At 44.4% G+C, this 24,112-nt stretch overlaps 1 pseudogene; it reads left to right on the top strand.

The window, feature by feature from the left end:
* The first annotated feature begins 258 nt into the window (after window positions 1-258).
* On the top strand, window positions 259-733 carry LOC121498229 (annotated as a pseudogene).
* Window positions 734-24,112: the final 23,379 nt, after the last annotated feature.

Genomic DNA, 24,112 nt, shown 5'->3' on the forward strand with positions numbered 1-24,112 from the left:
GCAAATTGAACACCAACAAAAAATAAATTTATTATTTAAAAAAAATGAGGTGCCAAGCAACTGGTGTAGGTACTAAATACTCAAAAAAGAGGAGAGGGGATTGAGGGTGGCTACTATGTGCCATGCACAGCACTAGATTCTAAAGACTCTAGTGAGCAAGAAAGGCCGGATCGTGGACCTTGGAGAACTCTCCACCAAGCACGGTGCCTCTGGAGGTGCGTCTGATGACTGCATCAGAATCATGCCTAGGGAGCCAGGATGGAGGCCAGCAGGAGGCTGATGGAGGAGCTTGAAGAAATCTGCAAATGTGGAATGAAAAACTTCCGTAACATCCAGGTTGATGAAGCTAATTTATTGACTTGGCAAGGGCTTGTTGTTCCTGACAACCCTCCATCCGATAAGGGGGCCTTCAGAATCGAAATCCACTTTCCAGCAGAGCACCCATTCAAACCACCGGAGATGATTACATTTAAAACAAAGATCTATCAGCCGAACATCAAACATCGATGAAAAGGGGCAAGTCTGTCTGCCAGTAATTAGTGCTGAAAACTGGAAGCCACCACCCAAAACCGACCAAGTAATCCAGTCCCTCATAGCACTGGTGAACGACCCCCAGCCCGAGCACCCACTTCGGGCTGACCTAGCTGAAGAATACTCTAAGGACCATAAAAAATTCTGTAAGAACACTGAAGAGTTTACAAAGAAATACGGGGAGAAGGGACCTGTGGACTAAACTTTGTCACCACCGATTCCAGCGAGCATGAGCGGAGACCCCGAACAGCCCATTGGGACGCCCCACAAAGCAGGACTCTGTGGAAAATTGACACGTGCCTCCTGGCGTTTGCTGTGGCAGTTACCAACTTTCTACAGTTTTCTAAATCAAAAGTGGTCTAGGTAACCTGTAAAGAAAGGATTAAAAATTTAAGATGCTCTAGTTCTGCTTTCTTTGTTTTAAAAATCACTGCTTCAATCTACTTTAAGATAATGGTGTTTCTTTTCTTGTCCAAATTGATCCAAAACCTTCAATTTACACTTAGCCCTTAAGGTTAAAACAAACAAAAAAGGTTGCAGTTACCTTTCTTCCCCTGTCCTTACAATTCCCACTTTCTTGCATTTGGTTTGTTTTTCACTTATTCACTTCTCCCAGACCCAGGGCTATCTCTTCTGCAAAGGAGGAGAAAATGCTCCTGGCGATTCTGGTGGCTTCTCTACTGCCATGTTGCACTGCCCTGTGTAGGAGTTGGTTCAAATTCTCCTGGCTCCAATTTATAACATCCTTTTAAAAAATACTAAAAACAAGCAAACCACCACTCACCACCACCCCACCACCACCACCACTAAAAAAAAAAAAAAAAAAAAAAAGCAGCCATGGAAAGGGAGGCCCAGTTCTTATGTAAAAATCTGGCCGGTGTTAACCACAATAACGTTGATTAAATGGGCAAGCCCTGATGTCTGTGTGCCTGATTGAACTTCAGCCTGGCCTGGCCTGCTTGGGAAACCCAGGTCTGGGCCAACCCCAGAGGAGGGCCTGCCAACCAGAGGATGCTGTGCGCTTGTGTGAGGAATTTCTCGCCAGAGAGGCTCCTGAAGCCAAAGGTTGACGCTCCTCCCTGCAGCCACTGTACAAGATGTGCTGGTCACTGCAGACAACTCTGAGGCCAGGATGTCCATGTGAAATTCCACGCTCACCTGTCACTGAGCTCGCTCTCCCAGCTCCCCAGGGCAGCGCAGCCCCACCACGACCCTCCCTCGGCACAGTTTGGCCCTTTGCGGGGTTGGAATTGGCAGGACTTGGCTGTAGCCAGCAGCAGTCTGGGGGTGCCTGCACCCTGTTGGCCCCTTCCTTCGGAGCAGCCGGCCAGCGCGGGAGCAAGACGGCCTTCCCTCTCCCTCTGGACTCACAGACTTTGCAGAGTCAAGCTCCTCTTGAAGCTCACTCAGTAATATCCTTTACTTGTGTTTTATATTGTTTTGACTGCCTTTTTTTTTTTTTTTGTAGAAATAAAAATTGACTTTAGAATTAAAAAAAAAAAAAGAAAAAAAAAGAATCATGCCTAGGAATAAAAGCTAACAGGTATTAAGGGCGCACTATGTGCCAGCCACTGAACTAAGTGTATTACCTGTGTTATAATTTCATTCTCAGACCAACACTATATGTGGCCTATTGTTAGATTTCCATCTTACAGATTAGAAAACTGAGACCATAAAAAGCTAATTATGTTGCCCTAGGTCACACCATTTGGAAACGACAAAGCCATGAGTGAAACCTGGAAGTGTGGCCTTGATATCCATGTCCTAAACCTACATTAAAAAGAGTGATTCCCTGGGCCCAGAGTAACTGAAGGACTGGATCCTGCAAATTTTACATTTTAAATTGGATCCCTAAGTAATTGTGAGGCCTAGAAGTACTGATACTCAGTGGCTTGGAGATGAAGTATGACAATTCCAAAAGCAATCACAATAAAAATAACATATGATAAGTATCACACATGGGGGGAAGAACAGGATGCTGAGGGAGCACTCTGCTTAGATGTGGTCAGGGAAGGCTTCCTAGGAGACTTGCTCACACCTGCCTCAAAGGTAGGTGTGAGCTAGGTATCAAGGGGGTGAGAAAGCTTCCAGACTGAGCAGATTTGGATCCCAAGGCCAAAGGAAAGGAAACCACTAGGTCTCTGAAGGAGTGGGAGAAATCCACTATGGCTAGAAAATAGTATGGTTGGGCCCCTGGCCAAGAGAAGAGGCAAAAGTGCCAGGTGGAGATGAGTCAGGGCTTCCTAAAGAAGGCTGTGCTGTCTGTGCACTGAATAACATTTCGGCATCCACTCAGGAAAGGGCCTTAAAAAAAAAATTATTTATTCATGAGAGACAGAGAGAGAGGCAGAGCCACAGCCAGAGGGAGAAGCAGGCTTCTTGCACGGAGCCTGATGCGGGACTTGATCCCAGGACCCCGGGATCACAACCTGAGCTGAAGGCAGACACTCAACCACTGAGCCACCCAGGTGCCCCTGGAGAGGGTCTTTTTGTAACTCAACCTGTCTCCCACATACCTCTAAGCACTTTGCAGGGAGAGACCACCTGTCTCGCAATGACCGTCAGTGGTATATCAGTGGCCCCTGGGTTAGAATCGGGGAAGCTGTATCTGTAAGCTCAGAAGTTTGGACAACAGGGAGCTGTTGTAGGATTTTAAAAAGGGAGTGACAAGGTTAGACTTAGGGTTCTGAAGGATCGATCTGGCTGAGAAGGCCAGAAATTTCTGCAGAGCGTACTTGCTATGAGCACGGAAGTTGTAAAGAGGATTCTGTGGTGAGGTGACCCCGTCCTATGAGCCTCCTCCTGTCCTATGGGGCCACAGATTCTTTTCCACCATTGGGACAATTCTCACATGCTCCCAGAATGTCATCCTGCCTCCACCATCCCTCGGCCCCATGCTAAACTCTACACAGGAGGGCACTTAATCCTTACAACTGTATTTATACATAAAGAAACTGAAGGTCAGAGAGTTAGTTATATGTCCAAGGCCACACAGGTGCAAAAATAAAATCTGAAACCAAGTATTTTTTGTTTCAAAGCTCTTGCTCCTGCCATTATACTCAGTTCCCTCCAAGTCTATGTACACAGGGTAAAGCCAGACTCTCCTAGGGTCTTTAGATGATAACACTGGCATGGGAAAATCAGAAAAACTCTATGTCCTCCTTCAACCTTCCACTCCGCAGAACGCTATGAATGAATCAAAGCTCCTGATATCAGACAGGACTCGTGTAGCTCACAGCAACAGAACATAACCCAAGTGGCTTAAGCCAGGTATTTAAACAGTTTACCTAACTAAAACACCTGATTCTGAGCCCAGTGGATCCTAGGACCTTGGTCACTCTCACTGCATCTCAGTTTTGCTTCTCTCTGGGTGGCTTCAACCAAAGGGGGCTCTCCCTTGGTGACAACAAAAACAGACTAGGGCAGTTCCAGCTTATGCCTTCCCAGCTTAGACACCTCAGGTGGAAAAATGCCTTTTACAATGGATCCAGAGAAGGTTCTGCTCAGGGCCCTCATCAGTCAAGTCTGGGCCATAGGCCAGTCCTACTTGACCCCATGGTCTAAAAGTCAGAGTAGATCACCTCTAAAAGAAAATGAAATGCTGTTATCAAAGGAAGAACTGGATAGGAAGGTAGGGGAAACAGGTTTCGAGAATCTCATGGAATTGTCCAATCCCTGCTACTTAGACCCACTAGGATCACAGTGGCTTTACTTTTTTTTTACAAACTTCTAGGCCTCTCTTCACTATCTAGGCAGTGATAATTTGAGATACTTCTTAATAAGAATTACCAGCAAAAAAATTTTTTTTAAAGTCTCTTTGGTTTCACGTGGCTTTAGCATAAGAAACAAATTGAGAAAAGTCCAAAGGGAAGTGAAATCCTTGATTTTATGGAAGTATCAAATAATGTACTTAATCACTTGGAAATTTCGTCAGAAAAAGTAACAAACATGAAAGATGAAAAATGATTTAGTTCAAATAGAGAATGAACAAAGTTGGAAAGACAAGAAGAAAAGAAAAATGATTTGGCAAAATGAGGTACCAGAGAAGGAGGAACTCGTCAAGGTTGGTTGGATATTTCAAGAAAGTCGAAATCCATCACCTCAATCAAGATTTCAGTGTTAAAACTGCTGAGCTATGGGTACCGCTGCTGTTCTCAAGATGACAGGTTATAGAACAAGCCAAGCAAGCAAGACCATTTTGCTACGCTATCGGCTTCCTCCATTGCCATGACAACAGCACAAGTAGAAAATGGTGATAATGTCATAATCTAATTATTTTTCTCCTCCACCTCTGCTTTTCAGTGCTTAAGCTAGGTCGGTAAATTGTCTTTGTTTACTTTGTTCCACACGCATTGTCCTTGCTTTGGTAGAAACTGTAGGAGCATTTCTGTAGGGCAGTTGATTCAAAGGTAATAAGTTATTTAGAGACATTTGTAAATGGTAGTGGAGAAACACACTCTTGGTGATTGAGCTAAGAGGACTTTATCATTTGGGGATAATTCTATCATCTGCATGGGAGGAGCATCTCAGGGGCTTAGATCTGCCCACCACTGTCCTCCAGGGGAGATGAGCACTGAACACTGCAGGTGTAGACATCCTCTTAAGATCTGCTGGTGTGTGTGTGTGTGTGTATATATATATATATATATGTATATATATATATATATATATATATATATATATATATATATTTTTTTTTTTTAAAGACACTGCAATAAGGGTCACCTGCATGGCTCAGTCAGTTAAGCGTCTGCCTTTGGCTCAGGTCATGATCCCGGCGTCCTGGGATCGAGCCCCACATGGAGCTCCATGCTCAACAGGGAGTCTGCTTCTCCCCCTCTCTCTCTGCTACTCCCCCTGCTTGTGTGCACACACTCTCTTTCTCTACCAAATAAATAAATAAAGTCTTTAAAAAAATAAAAGATGCTACAATAAATGACGGTCGTATTAGTTGGATCACAATTATCATCATCTTTGAAATCCTAACAATAGCTACTGTTTATTAAGAACTTGCTGTGGGCAGCCCGGGTGGCTCAGAGGTTTAGCACCGCCCTCAGTCCAGGGCCTGATCCTGGAGGCCAGGGATCGAGTCCCACGTCGGGCTGGGCTCCCTGCGTGGAGCCTGCTTCTCCCTTTGCCTGTGTCTCTGCCTCTCTCTCTCTCTCTCTCTGTGTCTCTCATGAATAAACAAATACAACCTTAAAAAAAAAAAAAAAAAAAGAAGAGCTTGCTGTGCACTGGGCACCATGCCAAATCCTTCTTGTGTCCCATTTATTATATGAAACACTGAGGCTCAAGGTACTTGAGCAAGGGGACAACTCTAGGGAGGAGCACAAGCAAGATTCACACACGGGGCTGGTCATCCAGGTTGGCACCTCACACTAATGGAGACAAACCAAAGATTAAACATATGCTGGGACCACAATAGCCTAAGACCAGAGACTTCGCTCTTGTCCTTTGCCACCTAAGCGATTACTCAAAAAGGGAACTGAGCAAAAGAATGTTCTTTAGCTACTAAAAGTCCAACTCGTGATGTGCCCGAATGATAATCCTCATCGCCTTCCTTAAATGCGGAGCCTCGGATGTGATTATTTTATATTCACAAAATCCTATTGTTGGATAATGTAATACATTGACTGTGCACTAGGTTCAAGACACTGAGCTTATGACCTCAGGGAGAACGCTTACTAGTTACAATGCAGCTGCAGCCACTGTTTCTGCGAGTTTACATTGGGGGCGGGGGGAGCTCAGAGGAACCGTCTACAAGCAAACAAGCGGTAATTAGAACCCCATAAAGGAGCCATAAACCAAGTGTTCCAAGGGTTCAAAGAGAGAGAGGAATCCTATCCACTTGTGGAAAGGCCTCACTAAGGATATACCATGTGATGGGGTCCGTGTGTCAGAGGAGGCAGCTAGTCAGGCTCTAACAGGATGCCTGGAGACCAGCTAATGGGGAATCAGGTCCCTTAGCAGGAAAGTTAGCAACCTGCCTAGGTGGCATTCCACAAACATGGCCACAAGAAGCCAGACCAAACCAGACAGGCCCAAGACAAAGGTCAGAGACCCTGACCAAATAAGAAAAGGCAGAACACCCTGCTCCAAAGAAAGCCCCTCCAAATAATAAATATTCCAGCCCTCAGTGAACCACTGTCCATAAAGGACAGAGACCCAAACGTAGGTGGGTACAGCTCTCCCTGGGGCACAGCCGCTCCTAGATCTCAAGAGTAAAAACCCTGGCTCACTTTAATAAACCCTTCACTTGTGCCCCTCAAACACCGTCTGGTCTGTCCTTGAATTCTTTTCTTGAGACAGACTAAGACCCTCCAATGACACCCCCAGGGTGGGCAGAGGCCTCAGGGCCAAGGGGTCTCGCCAGTCCATGCAGCCACACTAGCCGATTTGACACGATTTCACCCCGCAAGGAGGAAAGGAAAAGAGGGTCCACCAGAAAGAACAGCCTGAGGAAAGGCAAGGAACAGTGAGTGTGTGGTCTGATGCACACACTCGTGTGAAGAATGAAGTATTCAAGTCTGAGTGAAGATAAATGTGTGCATGGGGAGGAATGGCAGGCGAAGCCCAGGGAAGGATTGCAGATTCTGGCCTGGTGTTCTGGCCAAGCTAAAAACCTGGGCTTGGTTTGCCAGGCGGTGGGAAGACCTACAGACCAGTGGTCAGGGAGCAGTCGGGCTGCATTAAACAAAAAATAAAAAGAAAAAATAAAAGAAAAAGTTCAACTGGAATGGATGTGGTCAGGTTGTTAAGACAACACCAGCAAAGCATTTAGGCCAGTGGTCCTCAAGCCTTAAAGGGTCTAAGAATCACCAGGGGACTTGTTTAAAAACACAGATTTGCACTCAGTAGCCCTGACGTGGAAACTGAGATTTTGCATTTGTCACAAGCTCCCACGCAAGACCCATGCTGCTTTCCTTGGAAACCAGAGCTCAGAAACCTCGGTCTCCGCCAAAGGACTTAGAAGACATCCTTGGGCATTTACCTTCATTGTTACTCCCAAAAAGCTCTCTGCCTAGGTACTAGCTCAGGGTTGTGCATTTGAACTGAAAATCTGAAATTTCCACCTGCATCTCTTCCTGTCCCTGCATTTTTTTTAACTCCTTAAATACCATCTTGAGGGATAGGAAGAAGCAAGCAGATTAAATGAGGTCACTTGAGCAATTTGTGGTTTCAGCTGAAGCTTTGTGTTATCATAAAGGGAAGGAGAAAACATGTGGATGTATAAATAGAGGTGTAGAACACAAGTTCACAGAAATTTATTCTCTCACTGTATAAGGATGAGCTCACATTTAGAAAGCAGGCTCAAAGCTGGTTGCCTTCGTGAGAAGGGGGATACTGGTTATGCTGAGGACAACAGAGCCATTTAGGTCTTTCTGGTACTTGCTGTGGACCAGATGCTGGGGTGTTGGCCTCTGGAGCAAATTAAACTGAAGATATTTAATTTAATAACAACCTAAAACTTAATGGCTGGAAGAGGAAATGCAGCAGAGGATTTGAAACTAGGTCAAGGAGGGAAACTCTGGTAAACCTCCCAAGATGGCTGACTTTCCCAACATTATAATTCTTCCTATCAGTTATTTTCAAAGGAAAGCATGTTTTCCCCAAATGGTTTCCTTCCTGACCTCAAAACAAGGGAAGTAAGCAGTCCCACCTGGAGAGAGAGAGGAACAAAAATCCAGGCCAGCCACACACCCTGACCTCCTCAGGGCCTAACTTCCATCCTCGCCTCTTGTGTGTGATGCTGCCTCCTGGACACGAGGGGCAATGGAGACAGATGTCAAGTGATTTGGGATGAGAAATACCCATAAGGATGTAGATTAATCCACAGATTGAGGTCACTATAATTTAATCCATTTGAGACGGTTATTTGATTACACAGATGGTGGCAGTGTCCATGCTTAAGCTCCAGTTACTTTCTCGACCCACATCTAGTCACACCACAGAGGGGATTAGCTAAATGGAACGGGCAATCTAAAGCAAGATTAGAGGAGGTGTCACCATTCCTTGCTCTCTAGAACCGTATCAGCATGCTCATGGAATGCTGGACCCTTGTGAGTAAAGAAAGAAAACTTTGTCCACTTGAACGTTTCCTTCAAGGGAACTTACTGGTTGTCACAAAAAGGAAATATCATAAAGTGAAGGAGCAGTCATCCCTATGTCAGATGAAACCATGCGGGACAAGACACTACTGGAACCATGAGAGTTTTTACTGAAACGGGGTTTGTGGCAAACACTACATTCCTTTTGAGAAACATGGCCCCACCAAGGAGAGGAGCCCTGAGCAGTAATTCTGGCAGGCTCAGCAATGCTCAGGCCAGGAGACCCATTCTGGGGCATCAACTCTCCATCCCCATTGTCCCGGGGCCTGGGATACAGTATCATGCCAAAAGTTCTGATAAAAGATAATTAGGAAGCCAGTCAGATCCTCCCCCAAAGTGAAGCTGGAAAAAAGGGGGAGAATCAGCAGGGGGGAGAAAGCAAGAAGAGGCAGAGATAAGGAGAAGCCCAGAGGGACAGACCCACTGTAAGGGAAGAGCGCAGAAGGAAGAGACAATGCCTCCCGCCTCTCTGGTGCTTAGAGACTCAGGTCAAACCCAGCTGGCCCCTCCCAGGCTTTGAGACCCAGCCTTACAGGCCTCTCTAGTCTCTTTATGGAGCTCAATGATTCCACTCTTCATGAGTTTCCATAAGACCAGCTATCAGCTGGGATTCACAAAGGTAACACTGGAGTCTCCAACCCTCCCATCCCTGTTACTGGGAGAGATCAAATGCTAACACTGTCACCAGCTAGACCCCAGGACCCGACCTTTATTGCCACCGGCTTGTACACACCAAACTTTGTCCCACACTTTTCCCTTAAGCTCCTCTTCCAGTTTATCCCTTACCTGAGATAACTGGAAAGCGCAGCTGCCCCCTAGCAAGAGCGCCTGCCCTGCCAAGAACTCTAGCTCACCCAGACCCCCCCCCCCCCCCCCCACACCCCACCCCCCACCAATTGGAGCTTAACCCCTGACTCACTCCTGTGCAGACGGACCTTGGAGTGACCTCTAAAATGATCCATGACTACCTGTGCCTCATTATAATACTAAAATCTCCACCCAAGGAGGGGCCACACCCTCATTTACATGAGCTACAGTGTATGTCAAGGCTTTCTTATCTAAATATCTATTCTAACTCCAAATAAAAGGAACCCATCCACCCTTGCTGGGGAGTCACAGCTTTGGAAATTATTCCCTGTGATCTCTTTATTTGCTGATAAAAGTTTTCTTTGTGTGACAACTCTGTTTGGAGCAGTTTCTGACTCACCAAGGAGCCAACTCACTTGCTTCCGTTATACTAATTGACCAGACACAGAAACAAAGAAGAAAAGACTGGAGGGAGAGAAGAAAGGAAAAGACAGAAATGCAGGCCCTGAAAGGAAAATTTGAGTAGTTTCAAAAACATGTTCGTGGGTAGATGTTCTATCAACATTTCTGTCAGGCCAGACCCTTGCATGCCACAGATGACCAGCAATTATTTGAAAACAAAGGATAAAAATGTAAAGGTAGGTGATCATTTTTAGAGTCATCCCAAGATATCTTTACTATATTTTTAATAAATTTCATCAGTAATTTCAAGGTATCCAAAATCCTTTAGTCTTCTCAGTCTCCGTTGAACTCACAAATCAATTTTATTCTATTTTGCTATGTCCTGTCATCTAGAAAAACGGAAAGATCTTTCAGAAAAAAAGACACCACCTCTCCCACCCTCAAAAGTCCTGAAAATGAAAAAAAGATATAAATACGCATTTAGTTTCATGCCTCAACCCCATTTCCCACTCAATACATCCCCAAATTGGGAGCTCCTTGCAGATTTTTTTTAGAGTCTCTGAGATATGATTGCAGGGAGAGAGGAAATAAAGAAAGTATAAAAAGTTCTCCCAAACCTCGGGATTATTTCCAGTTCAAAGAGAGGAGTGTTTTTACAAAACTTCTTTCTTTTTTCTTTTTCTCTTCTCCTCTTTTCTTTCTTCCTTCCTTTCTCTCCCTCCTCCTTCCTTCTTTTTCTTTCTTTTTTTTTTTTTTTAACTCCTTGACAGCTCCTCCTGCTTATTCAAAACCTCTACTGTCATCATTTGAACACAGGCTGCATCACTGGTGAGCAGTGTCATTGAGATCTCTTTAGCGGGTTGTCAGGAACAGAGAATCTTCCAGAGTCTCAGCACAACTGTCTCTGGCTACTGTGAGTATGGAGCTCACCATGGCAACATCAGCAGGTAAAGGGCAGTATTACTATTCCCTGATGGAGTGAGGCTATAGAAAGAGCCTTGAGTTTCCAAACTCATCCTCTCCAACATCCGTTAGAGAAGGCCTCTCCCCATCTCTTGCTGCAGGGAGTCACCCTTGCCCTCCTAGGGTCCAGACTGCATTCAGCACGTGGGAAAATACTATATATAAAATAAATGTATCAGTGAGTCACTGGCTACTCTTCAGAGAATTACTACAACACTGTAAGGCCCAGCACAGAGCCCTCTAGAAAGGAGCAGTCTAAGGATTTAAAATCATTTTCCCACATGCAGATCTTTCATTCCCTCAAATAAATAAATAAAAGGTAGAAAGACCCTAGATTTTCTGTGGCATAGTATCTGTTCTTAAGACCTCCTGGCATTTTTCTTTGATTATAACCAAAATTCCAAAGACTCCTAGAGTTTCTTGTCACTAATAAAGAATGGACTGTGGTTAGCTGTAAAAGAGCAGCGCCCACCTTTTCTGAGACAAACTGAAAAAAAGTAACATGGGTGGCTTCCTTTATAAAAGGTATACTCTCTGCCTCAGAGAATAATAAGAATTCCCAAATTGGCAAATTTCACCGGAAAGGGGGAATTAGTTCTTTTCATTCAAACTCCTAGCTTGGTATGAGACAGTATGCCCCTGTGTTAGATACCTAGCTGTGTAACCATAGTCGGGTTAACAACTTACTAAGTTAGGAGAGCTGAGTAATGCTGGTCAAGGTGCTCATTTCTCCAGGCAGGAGAGCTGGGCTGTAACTACAGTACAATCACTAACTCACAGTATGACCGTGAGCACATCAATCATTGCACCTCATTTCCCTCCCCGCCCCCAATGTCAAATGAACGTTACATGCTTGTTTTCCTACTTAGCTCGAGGCCAGCCTCCTTAGCATTTTGTTCTTCAGGGTCATTATTGCAAAAGATAGACACACCTGGGATGTGCTGCCACAAGTCAAGATGGCTCAGGAAAGGGCGGAGCAGGTTAGATCCCACCAAGTGCTGCTAACTCCTTCTCTTGCTAATACCAGATTTACCAGTGTGGTACGCAGCCTTTAAGCAACTCCTGGCCTCATGACATTCATATCATTGCACCATTCTTTCCCCGTTAAGTGCGGGCTGGACCAAGTGACTCTCTTCCAACAGACAGAATAGAGCAAAAGTTGTGAGATATCTCTTCTGAGACTACATGACAAAAGAAAAGACAAAACAAAACTGTTTCTTGCTCACTCCCTCTTGTTGTTTTACTCACTCTGATGAAGCCAGCTATCATGCTAGTCCTTCCACAGGGAAATGAACTGAGGGAGGCCCCCCTTGATTCCTTGTTAGGCAAGGAATCAAGACCTTCAAAGCCCATGAGGAACTGAGTCCTGCCAACAATATGTGAGTGAGCTTGGAGGTGAAACCTTTTGCTTTCCAGTTGAGCCTTCAGGTAAGACCACTGCTCTGGCCAACATTTTGACTATAGCCTTGTCAAAGCCCATGAAGCCGATGTGCCTAGCTAAGCCATGCCTGGATTCCTGACCCACAGAAACTGAGCCTATAAGGGGTTGTTGTTTTTAAGCCATTAATTTTGGGGATAACTGTCAGGTGCAACAAGAGATAACTAATAAGCAGTATGGTCAGAAATCATGATACAATATTTTAGTGAAGTGGTGGTTTTCAAATGTCTATGTGTCAGTCCACCCTAGTGGTTATAACTCAATTTAGTACAGTATTGAGCCGTAATCAGCATTTTTTAATGAAACAGAATGAAACAAAATAGAATGGAATAGAATAGAAAATGTATCAGAACTCATATTACAGATAAATATTGTCTTATGAAACTTTTATTTCATAAATATATCACATAATATATCACAATAGATCATGATATAAAATGTATTTGTTAATATGAATTGAGCCAAAAGAATTGAAAGCCACCACCCTAAAGGACAACTGTAGAGATCAAATGAGAAAATAAACTGAACTCTGGCTGTGGTCTGAATGTTTGTGTCTTCCTGAAATTCACAAGTTGGAATCCTAAAGCAACATGATATCAGAAAATCACATGGATGGAGTCCTCATGAATGGGATTATTGCTCTGATAAAAGAGATCCCCCTCCACCTCGCCACCACCAACCATTGCTCCCTGGTCCCTTCTACCATGTGAGGATACAATGAGAAGTCTGTGACCTGGGTGACCATCTTCACCCAAACATGCTGGTGCCAGAACTCTCACCCCCAGACTGTGAGAAATAAATTTTTCTTATTTATAAGCCACCTAGTCTGTGGCATTTTGTTACAGCTACCCAAATGGATTAAGACAACCAGGGGATCCCTGGGTGGCTCAGTGGTTTAGCACCTGCCTTTGGCCCAGGGCGTGATCCTGGAATCCCAGGATGGAGTCCCACATCGGGCTCCCTGCATGGAGCCTGCTTCTCCCTCTGCCTGTGTCTGTGCCTCTCTCTCTGTGTCTATCATGAATAAATAAAATCTTAAAAAACAAAAAACAAAAAAACTTCTGTCACTCTGCCTGGCCAAATTCAACAAAACATTAAGGCTTGGTTCAGGTCTTTCCCTTCTCTAAAGCCTTCTGTCACCACTCCAGCCCAGTGGCTTTCTCCACCCGTCTTGGAATGTAGGGCTTGGAAGAATCCACTGTCAATGGCAATACATTATATTAATTTCAGTTGTAATTTATGGTTGAACATGGGTTATTTCTTCCGAAATAATGGTGAGGTTCTTGAAGGCAAAGACTGTAATTTCACTTCTCTGTGTCCTCCATAATATATACTGTGGCAAGTGTAAAAAGTGTGAAGAAAAGATTTCTGGATCACCTTTGATGATGGAGATTTATTAGGAAAGGGCATAGGAACACAGACTAGCACAGCAGTTGTCTCCTTTTGTAAGGGCTGAAAAACAGCCTCTCTCCCCCACCCTCCCACCCCTTCCCCAAAGAGATCCATATTCCTGGAACCTGGAAATGTGACTTTATATGGAAATAAGATGTTTCCATATGGGATTGCATTAAGGATTTTGAGATGAGGAGATTGTCCTGTTTTATCAGAGTCCTAAATGCAATCATATGTAGTCTTATAAATGGGAGGCAGAGGGACTTACAGCACAGATAAGAGAAAATGACTATGACCGCAGAGGCAAGAGATTGGAGTAATGCAGATCCAAACCAAAAAAAGCTGGTAGCCACCAGAGGCTAGAAGAGGAAACAGATGCTCCCCTAGAGCCTCCAGAAGGGGCACAGCCCTGGTGCCCATACCTGGCTTTGGACCTTGTAGTACTGGTTTTAGCCATCTGTATTCCAAAACTGAGAAAGAATAAATTTCTGTTATTTGATGCCATCAAGTTTGTGGTAATTTGTACACTCAAAAACCAGAAATCTGTACACTCAAAACCATTTTTACCTTTGTAAAAGAATATCCAGAATATCCAATATCATGATGTCCAGCAGGCTTTATTACTCTCAATAATGTTTCTTCGGGAAACATTCCTATTTAGTCCAGAATTCTCAGGACAATAACCTAAAAGGCAGTGGCCAACTTTCTTTCCAAGGAGAGGATTAGGCTGTGTTGGTCGGTGCCACATAACATGGAATATCTCTAGTGGGCAGTGCTCTTGACAAATTATCTTGAAGGCAGCCAGACTTCCACATATCCATCCATACCATTTGTGGTAACTTTAGGGTCATGCCAGTTTTGATCAGGTTACCCAGAAACAGGTTACCCGGAGCCCAAGACAGGGATTCTTGCTCAAATGATTGATTGAGGGATGCTGTCAGGGTAAGGGGAATAAGAGAAGCAGAACAGGTGGGGCAAAACAGATGTGGCCTCAACCAGAGACTAGCTTCAGGCTGATCCTGTGGGAAGTCGTTGCACCAAGACGTTGGTCCCACCTTGAGGCAAGGGAACCAGCCTTTGTGCCCCACCCTGTCACTCAACGATTGAGAGATGGGAAGATAGGAGAAGAAATTAGGACCTCCCAGGCAAAGAGCAAATCATTCCATGGGATTGTTACAAGGAATCATTAATGAAAACATCTGTAAATAAAATCACATAAACAAAGCATTATGTTTATTAGCATAAACAGCTAATAAGTGTGAGCATAAGGACAAATTGGGACGGATCCTGAAGTGTTGACAAAATGGCGGTCAAGGGGTATTATTTACTAGCTCTGGGTTCCCTTAGCTGGTGGCACAAAGTGGCAGCCTAGTAAATCTCAATCAGGCTGCAGAAACAAACCTGACCTTCAGTAGGTCGGGATGACACTTAGCTCAAAGAAAGCCTTTATAAGACATTACATAAAGGTGGCAACATGTTCCTACAGGCCCATGGAAGGGCCTCTTCTTAGAAGGTGAAGTCTACACTCTGAGGGAAGCAGGATCCGTAGGCATGTGGGCCACTCTGGGATGCTTGCTTGAGCCCAGGACGAAAAGCATGATCCCAACACGGCCTAGATGGAACGAGAGCTGTCGTGTTGGTTCTTCAGGCAGACAGAGTGAAACAGCAAAGTATGCAAAGAGGTGTGAATTCTATCCTTCATGTGGGGAAACGTGTGACCTGCAAAGCCTTGATTTTGATCATTTAAATCCAACACTTCCGAACAGGTTCTTGAAATTTAGAAAATGCCTTGTGAATCTTCAAAGCATTTCTGGGACATGCTAGACTGTCACACTGCTGAAGTCAGCTGGGCGCAAGAGGCTGGGCAGAGACCAGGCTGGGAAGAAGGGGAGCCATGGCCACAGGGTAGTTGCACACACGGGGTCTCAGGGAACCCCCCCCCCAACCCCGCTGGCACCCTCAGCTGGCCCTCAGCCTGCATTTCCCAGAGCAATGCCTGGATCTCATGCCTGGGTAAAACAGAGAACAGAGAAAGAGAGAGACACAGAGAATGAATCAGCCCTGCAGACTCTTTTTTTGAAATTTCAAAACAGCAAAATGCTAATAAGATATCCACCAAACAGCTATTTCACAAATGAAAGCCACTGGAATTTAAAAAAAAAAAAAAAAAAAAAAAAAAAGCAAATGATGTCAGAATAACAGGCAATCCTTTAAGTTGAAGAGATTTTATTTTAGGAAAAACTCATTACCTTATGCTTTTTCATTTCACCTCAAAGCAGGATTTTTTTTTAAGATTTTATTTATTAGACAGAGAGAGAGAAAGAGAGCACAAGCAAGGGGTGTGGCAGGCAGAGGGAGAGGGAGAAGCAGAGAGCCAGAGGTGGGACTCCATCTCAAGACCCGGATCATGACCTGAGCCAAAGGCAGATGCTTAACCCACTGAGCCCCCCTGGAACCCCTTAAATGAGTATTATAAGTCTCCTGACAGCCAGGATTTGAGACTTCAGCCCATGTAAACTCCCTCCTTCCTGTACACATTGACAAGAGCTGGGCTCCTTCTGGCCCAACCCAAAGGAAGAACAAATGAAATACCTGCCCCAAATAAAGGATGTGTGAAGTCATGGAAACTCTTCCACCATTCCCAAATCTAGTTTTGTTTAACACCCTAGGGAATTTCTCATTATCTCAGTAGGGCTGCTAGAGAAAGTTCTGATAACCCACAAGTAATTAAAGTTTAGTTTTATTTTTCGTGTTGTTATTTAACACTTTAAAAAATAAAGATGACATTAACACTTATTGAGTGTCTGACTGAATGTCAGATGCGGCCAAGACATAGGGATACGTATATGTATCCCTCTATTTAAAAATTCACACATTATTTACACACGATAAAGTTTAGGCTTTTTTTTACCATGAAATTTTGGGAGTTGGACGAATACATACATTGTGTAACTGTCACCACAGTGAAGACAGAACAGTTTCATTCGCTCCCAAATTTCTTTTGTAGTCAATTCTAAACCTTGGCCTCAACCCCCAGAAAGCACTGATCTGTTCTCTGCCATTTCCAGAATGTCCATACAATAATTCTCCAGATTTCCATAGAAACAGAATCATAAAATAGCCTTTTGAGTCTGTTCTCCCAAACTGAACATAGTACACCTGACATTCCTCTGTTGTGTTTTTTAGCGGTCCGGTCCTTGCTACTGCCAAACATGACCCACTCTGCTCATCCGCTCATCAATAGAGGCACAGCTGGATTGTCTTCATTTAGGGGGTAGAAAGCCTAAAATAAAATTACTATAAACACTCATATACTATTTTAGTGTGGATCTAAATTTTTATTTCTCTTGGGTAAAAACCCAGGAGAGGCATATCGGAGTCCAAAGGTAAGAGTATGTTTAATTTTGTAAGAAACTACCAAACTATTTTCCAAAATGACTATCATTTTCCATTACCAACAGTGATGAATGAGAGTAATAGTGGCTCTGTATCTCTGTCAGCACTTGGTATTGTCAATTCTCATGCGTATGTAGGTTTATATACATTTGTGTGTATCTCTCAAACACATTTCATATGTATACATATATATCTCATATATATAGTTTCAATATATATAATGAATATCATATATACAGAAAGAGACAGACACACACACAGAGGGAGACTTTCTAGTGTGTAGTGATAGTTCCTGTGGCTTTAACTTTTTTTAATTGAGTAAAAATTCACATAAGACAAAATTAACAACTTCCATCATTTTAATGTGTATAGTTCAGCGGCTTTCAATACATTCATAATATTCTGCAACCATCACCATTATTTGATTCCAGATTATTAGACAGTGATGATGATTAATTTTATGTATCATGTTGACTGGACCATAGATGCCAAGACAGTCATTCAAACAAACATTATTCTGGGCTGGCCTGCCCTTCCTTCCTTCCTTCCTTCCTTCCTTCCTTCCTTCCTTCTTCCTTCCTTCCTTCCTTCCTTCCTTCTTTTTTTCTATTCTAGGTGTTTCTATGAGGGTGTTCTTGAATGGCAATCCACGGTAAGAGAATTTAAAATTTTAAAAACTCTAGTGGATCTGGAGAGGTTTGAGAGGAAAAGCCAGAAAGAGCCATAAAAAAATACTTATAACACAATGTGATGAATTAAGAGGTTACAGTCACTGGAGCATTGCCTGCACCTCACAGCAGCATGACCAAGAAATGTGTAGCATTGAGATTCTAAAAGAAAGCATTGCAGAGATGGGAGGAGAGCCAGGCTGAGATCAGGCCTGAGCTAAATTCTGCCCTCATGGGAGAGTATCTCCCAGAAGGGATTGCAACACTCATGCAGAAGTTAAACAAGGTTTATATAAAATAAGGATGTTTTTGACAGACCCAGAACGTATTGATTTGATATTTTTCATTACTGGATAGCCCACAACACGAGATCCGGAGGAATATGATTGAAAACAAATGTCTGGACCAGAAGGCAAAGAAAATGTGAAGAGGGCAGGTTCTTAATTCCAGCAAACAATCTGAGGACGAAGTGGAGCAGCGTGAGAAACAAAGTCAACTGTTAGGGGTCAATTGAACCTTCCCAAAGTAGAAGGGAAGCCACAAAGGAGGAGACCCCTAGAGTTACAGTCAGGATGGCAGTGAGGGGTCACTAGTCAAGTCTGGAAAGCCAAGAGCAAAGAGCAAGAGAGGGCCTGGAGATGCACCCAGCAGGGGTGGGTCTGGGGTCTAAGCCCCCAGCGACACAAGCAATTAAAATCCACCAATAACAGGAAGCATCTACAATAGTAACAAATGAAAATCTTACAGGGTCTTAGGATGCAAAAGCCCAAGAGAAGAAGTGAGTGGAGGCTCCTTGAGGGATTGTAGGAGTCGGGGTCCTCCAGGGAAACAGAACCAACAGGATATACAGAGACATATATCTCCAAGGGGATTCATTCTAGAAATTGGCTCAAGTGCTTATGGAGGCCAAGTAAGTCCCACAATCTGCTGTCTGCAAGTCGGGAACCCGGAGACCCGGTGGCATCACTTGGTCCAAGTCCTTGAACCAGGAGCAACAACAGCCAGGGCAGGAGAAGACGGATGTCCCAGGTGAGGCAGAGACACAGCAAATTTGCCCCTCTGCCACCTTTCTAGTCTCTTCAGGCCTGAACCAGTCGGCTGATGCCCACCCGTGTGAGGGAGGGTTGTCTGCCTCACTGAGGTCCCCAACTTACAGAACAGCTCACAGCCACATCTTACAGCTGTGGGGGCATCTCTTAGCCGAGCTGACACATGGCTTTCACCATCACAGGGGCTCTCAGAAAGTTAGGGCAAGGGGTTCACAACCGAAGTCATGTTCGCCTTATTCTTGCTATGTATCTATGTCCTGCCTTTCCACCAAAGATTAGAAGGGAAGAAGGCAGTCCAATCCTCATTTTCTTCCCCTTTTTCTTCCCCATTTTTCCCCCTTTTCTTTCCAGACGAGTACAGGCCAAACAGAAAAGTGACACACACATTCACAGAAGTAGAAATGTCCTCGTTGTTAAGGGGAGTGGAGCTGGGGCCCCTGGGTGGCTCAGGGGTTGAGTGTCAGCCTCTGGCCCAGGTTGTGATCGTAGGGTCCTGGGATCGAGTCCCACATCGGGCTCTCTGCAGGGACCCTGCTTCTCCCCCTGCCTGTGTCTCTGCCCCTCTCTGTCTCTCATGAATAAATAAATAAAATCTTTAAAAAAAAAAAAAAAAAAGGAGTGGAGCTGAACAGAAAATCAGAAGGCCTCTATTCAGAGCACCTGGCCCCAGTGAAACGCATAATGACACACTAAGTAGATAAGGTCTCACTGATAAAATGAATTACAGTGAGATAAAAGATCAGATATAAAGTGTTCAAAATGCCACCTCCATGTCCCAAATTAATAAAATAAAATTAAAATGCAGAAGTAAAAAACAAAGCCATTTCTGACTCTGGACTCCATACGCTAGTGCCATTACCCCCGCAACAGAAAATTCAAACAGGAGACAACCTGACCGGCTGGTATCAGAGATTGGGCGGCTTTGGCCAAGCGCTGCTTCAGGGTGACTCCTGGACTCTTACGCAGACCTTCTCTGTGTGTCCCACAACCATGGGAATCGCCACTGATCTTAGAAAGGAGAGTCCCTTTGCTGCTTTGCTCCTCTTGCAACAAGAGAGGACACTAATGAGATGGGGTCATCTAAGTAATGTTATTAGACAATATTCCTCTTCAAAGATGATAAAGCCTAAAGCGTTTGTCATTCCGTCTGCCAAACCAGAATCAGTTACTCTGATGGGTCACAATAACAGATTTTGATAGATGAGTTTGCCAGGGAAGAAAACATAAGGTAATATAGTACATTCTCCCTTTTTAATTCTCCACAGCCTGCCAGTTTGGAAGCCAGCTATATTTCATCTTGAACCATGCCCAGGTGCACCTATAACAAAAAGAGACTCTTGGGTAAAACATTTTCTCTTCTTTTTACCCGAAGCCCTCCCTGTATTAAGGTCAATTTTCTTCATGAAGACTGTGTTGTCCATTTTGTGGCTAGGGTGACCATATAATTTATTGTCCAACAGGGACACTGGATGTAAAAGGGGGGTAAGGGGAGTATACCAAGACTCCAGCAAACCTGGTTACCATATGTATGACACTCCCTCGATGACCTTGCTGTGTTAATGGCTCTTTTTATCAGCATCCTGCATTATTGATTACCCTTTCAAGTCTAAGTTCTGAGTCAAGTTTTCCTGGTTGAAAAGAACTGAGACAACTTTAACTTAAGGCAAAAACACAAAGGGGGGAGAAGATTTGGTTTAAGTGTGTGGGCAATCCCATGGAATCCAAGAGCAGAGAGCACAGCAGGCTCATGAGCCCCTTGTGGAGTCAGGGACTGGGACAGCACTTAGAACCAGGATGAGACGGACCAGTCGGTGGTCTAAAGACTCTCTCATCTCCACTTGTCTCTGCTCATCTCCTTGAGTCTTCTCTTTATCTGAGACTCCAAATAAGATAATTTCTGGGACTCTTTGGGATGCAAAATGCCTGGACTTGGAAGGATAGCTCGTTACAAGATGCCTCCATGCACTCTGGCCCCATGGTGTCCTGATTTTTCAGTTCTTCACGCTCAGCTACGTGAGACACTTGAGGTTTATTACTCACTGACTTCTTTTTATATAGTTTCTTAACTGCATTTCTCTTTCCCAAAGGGACATCTGGAAATGTGCATTGGCAGAGGGATTGAATGTGGGCAACGGGAAGGGGGGTGGTAAGGACATGCTACTCATGCCTCATTGCCTGGGATTTCTCTATACAATGAATTGCCCGAACCCAGCCCCCTTTCCCCCTCCTCTTTCTCTTCCCCCAAATGCCAGTAGAGTTCTCACTGAGAGATACTGAAACAGAGCCTGCTGCCTGTGCGAGCCTGGATGGTTGAGTGTGAAATATGTAGGTCACTGGATTGAGACGAGGCGCAGTGTTCTGGTGTTCGGATTCCGTCAGTGTGATGGCAGAGCAGGACCCCCAGTGGTCCTACATGGAAGAATGAAAAGCATAGTAGAAGAGATTGTTGTCTATGCCTTCATATACTAGCGAAGGGTCACTAAGAAACATTTGTGCCTCTGGCTCCACTAAAGCAAAGCATGGCATCACAGCACTGACAGTGACACTCACACACCCTCCAGGTCACTCCCAACTTCTTCAGAAAGCAAAGCAAAAGTTAAAATCCCTGAGATTAAAGTGAGTGTTCCTTGTATGCCAACAAGGTGCGGGGTGCGACACTAGCCTGTTTTGGTTCCTGGGATACTTTAGTCAATCTAATCAAAGCATTTTTACACGCCAGAAACTTCTATCACCTGCTTTCCATCAGCTCCCCAACCTGCTATTTCTCACACTGATTTTAGGGGATATTTGGTCCATAAACCACAAGAATCTTTGAACCGCAGAATCTGGGCCTGGGTGAGCTGGCTTGGTTAGGAGGTCTGCAATCACTTCCCAGATGGGATTTGGGGCCTTTTGTGTCATGGATTCTTGAGCTGGGGAGCTATTAAGCTAGAGCTGTCATGGGAGCCTGGAGCCTAAGCTCCTAGCACCCCTCCCACCTCCAGACACACTGCCAGCTTTACTCCTCTGTGCTGTCACTTGACCACCACACGGTTACAAGGGGGAAACTTGGCTCCCTGTCTCCCTCACCCCCCACCTCATCCCTTGGAGACGATTTCAAACTGCTCCGATCCAGTATCAGAAGACTGCGAAGAGGTTTATAAAGACATCTTCCAATACTACCTAATAGCTTTCCTGAATGACGGAGGGAAAAAGAAATCCTGAGGTCCAAAAATAAAACTCATCAGCATCATCCAACTTCACAGCAAAAGAGCTTCTCTTTCTCTCTTCATTATTAATGAAGTCAAAAAAGAGCCTGAAGTTTCGATCCAGGAAGCAGCAAGGGTAAATGTGGTAAAGCATCTTTATCTGTCGGGTTCCGGGTTGACACCGTCAGTGGCAGGCAGCTCGGCGTGTGAGCACCTGGCCTGCGATCCAGGTGGGGCTTGCTGTGGGTGTGGGCAGAGGCGCGGGGCCAAGCCTGACCTGGGAGGGTGGCAACTCGCTGGCACATTTTCCTCGGCAGAACTCCCAGTCAAGAACCACAGACAAAAAAAAAAAAAAAAAAAAAAAAAGACTCAGACAGATGTACACGGACATAGACATTTCTGGAATATACTTGGTAGTGTCTTCCTCCTCCCAACCTGATGAGCACTTTTATTTTCCTGGAACACTGAATTAAACTGGTTTTGATCTTCATCCTGTGAACTCATGTCATTTGAACAACAATTACAGTCATATGTATAATTGGTTCATTGAACAGCTGAGAGCCTTCTGAGTGCACACAGTGAGAATAAGAAGCATGGTGGGCATTCAAGTTGATTTCAGCTGACGTTGTGTCTTGTTTTTAGCTTTCCATTCTTTTTCTCTGAGTCAGACATCAGGAAAGGTTTTTTTTTTTTTTTTTAATCGCCTTAATTTAAAAAGTCCACTATTAAATGGACAGTGTGTGAAATCCTAAGCCCGTAAAAGGAAATCTAGGGATGGCTGCTCAACTGGCTCATGATACAGTATTTCGAGCTAAAGTTGGAGCTTGACGTATATATGAGACATAAACACAGAATTTATATGCACAGATTATCATTCCAGACATGGCATCTCTGTTCAGAGATGATTACCCTGTCCCTCCTCGGGAGGTCTTGGCTGCCCGAGATGAGGATACATTGGTGGACATCCCCCCCTTCTGCTGTTGGAAATTGCTGAGCAGCTGTGATTGGGATGACTTGCCGATACTGGGATAGGATCTAGCTGTAGAATAGACTTTTTCTCCGAGTGAAGATGAAAGTCTAAAGGAGGTCTTTATGCCCAAGTTTGACATAATTAGCGCCGGTGGTTTAACCGATACAGAGACTGACCTTGCTCCACAGAGGAGCACCTCACTCTTACTTTCAGAGCTGGCCATGCAAAGACCATGCTTCCACTTCTCTTCTTTGATACCATCTGAAACTGGCCAGCTAGGTTAATTGGGGCTGAGGCAGTATAATGGAGGGGGTCGTAATCTAAGCGATATGGTCTGTATTCCCATAAATCTCTCTAGGAAAATAATAGTTTACATATGTTGTAAAAGGAAACATTTGGGCAGTTTTGTTGGTTATAAAAATAGAAAACAAGAAAGGAGCATTTGGAGCCAAGGTCGTTTTCAAACACCTCTGTTTGCTCTGCATCCTCATGGTACTGGTGGTCTTCCTAGTAAGGGTCTGGTCACACACCTGGTGAGGGCATTAAATCTGCCCTAATCAGACTGATGGATGGTGACCCAGGCACACTACTCTGAACAACAGGATAGTGTGGTGGGTATACCACATGGGTCACCAGGAAGCCAGGCTGCAGAGCACGGGTAGCTTTGGTTGTGCATCTGGAAGAGTCGTAACCTTGGCTGTGATTCCAGCAGTGGGAAGAGATGGGTAAGCCATAGCTACTTCTGTACTCTAGGCACTGCTTGTCGGGGCCTTCCCATGCTCACCTGCCTGTGTGGATATAAAAGGTCTTTTTAGCTGGTCACTGGCCAGTTCACCTCACCATCAACACCTTCTTTCAGGAAATCCTTCCTTAAATAAATGAAGGAGACTAGAAGTTCCAGACACTAGTACGAGTCAATGATTTAGGATAACGCTCTCCTTCAGTCTCTTGTCATGGAGACAGGAGCAACAAGCCTTACCCATTACAATGAATTAAGATGAAAAGAAAAGTGCACAAGATAAAAATAACTACTACAAATAAGAAGAACCACCAGCAAACTGCATTCTTTGATCCTAGTATAGGATCCTTGTTGCCCTCACCTGAGGGCCTAGTTCCAACCTTACTGGTCAAGAACGTGTTGAAGAAAATCTGTTTCTCATCTGGTGATGGTGTGTCCTCATGCTTACAACCTTCTCT

Source organism: Vulpes lagopus, chromosome 8 (assembly GCF_018345385.1).
Source record: "Vulpes lagopus strain Blue_001 chromosome 8, ASM1834538v1, whole genome shotgun sequence".
Lineage (NCBI taxonomy): Eukaryota > Metazoa > Chordata > Mammalia > Carnivora > Canidae > Vulpes > Vulpes lagopus.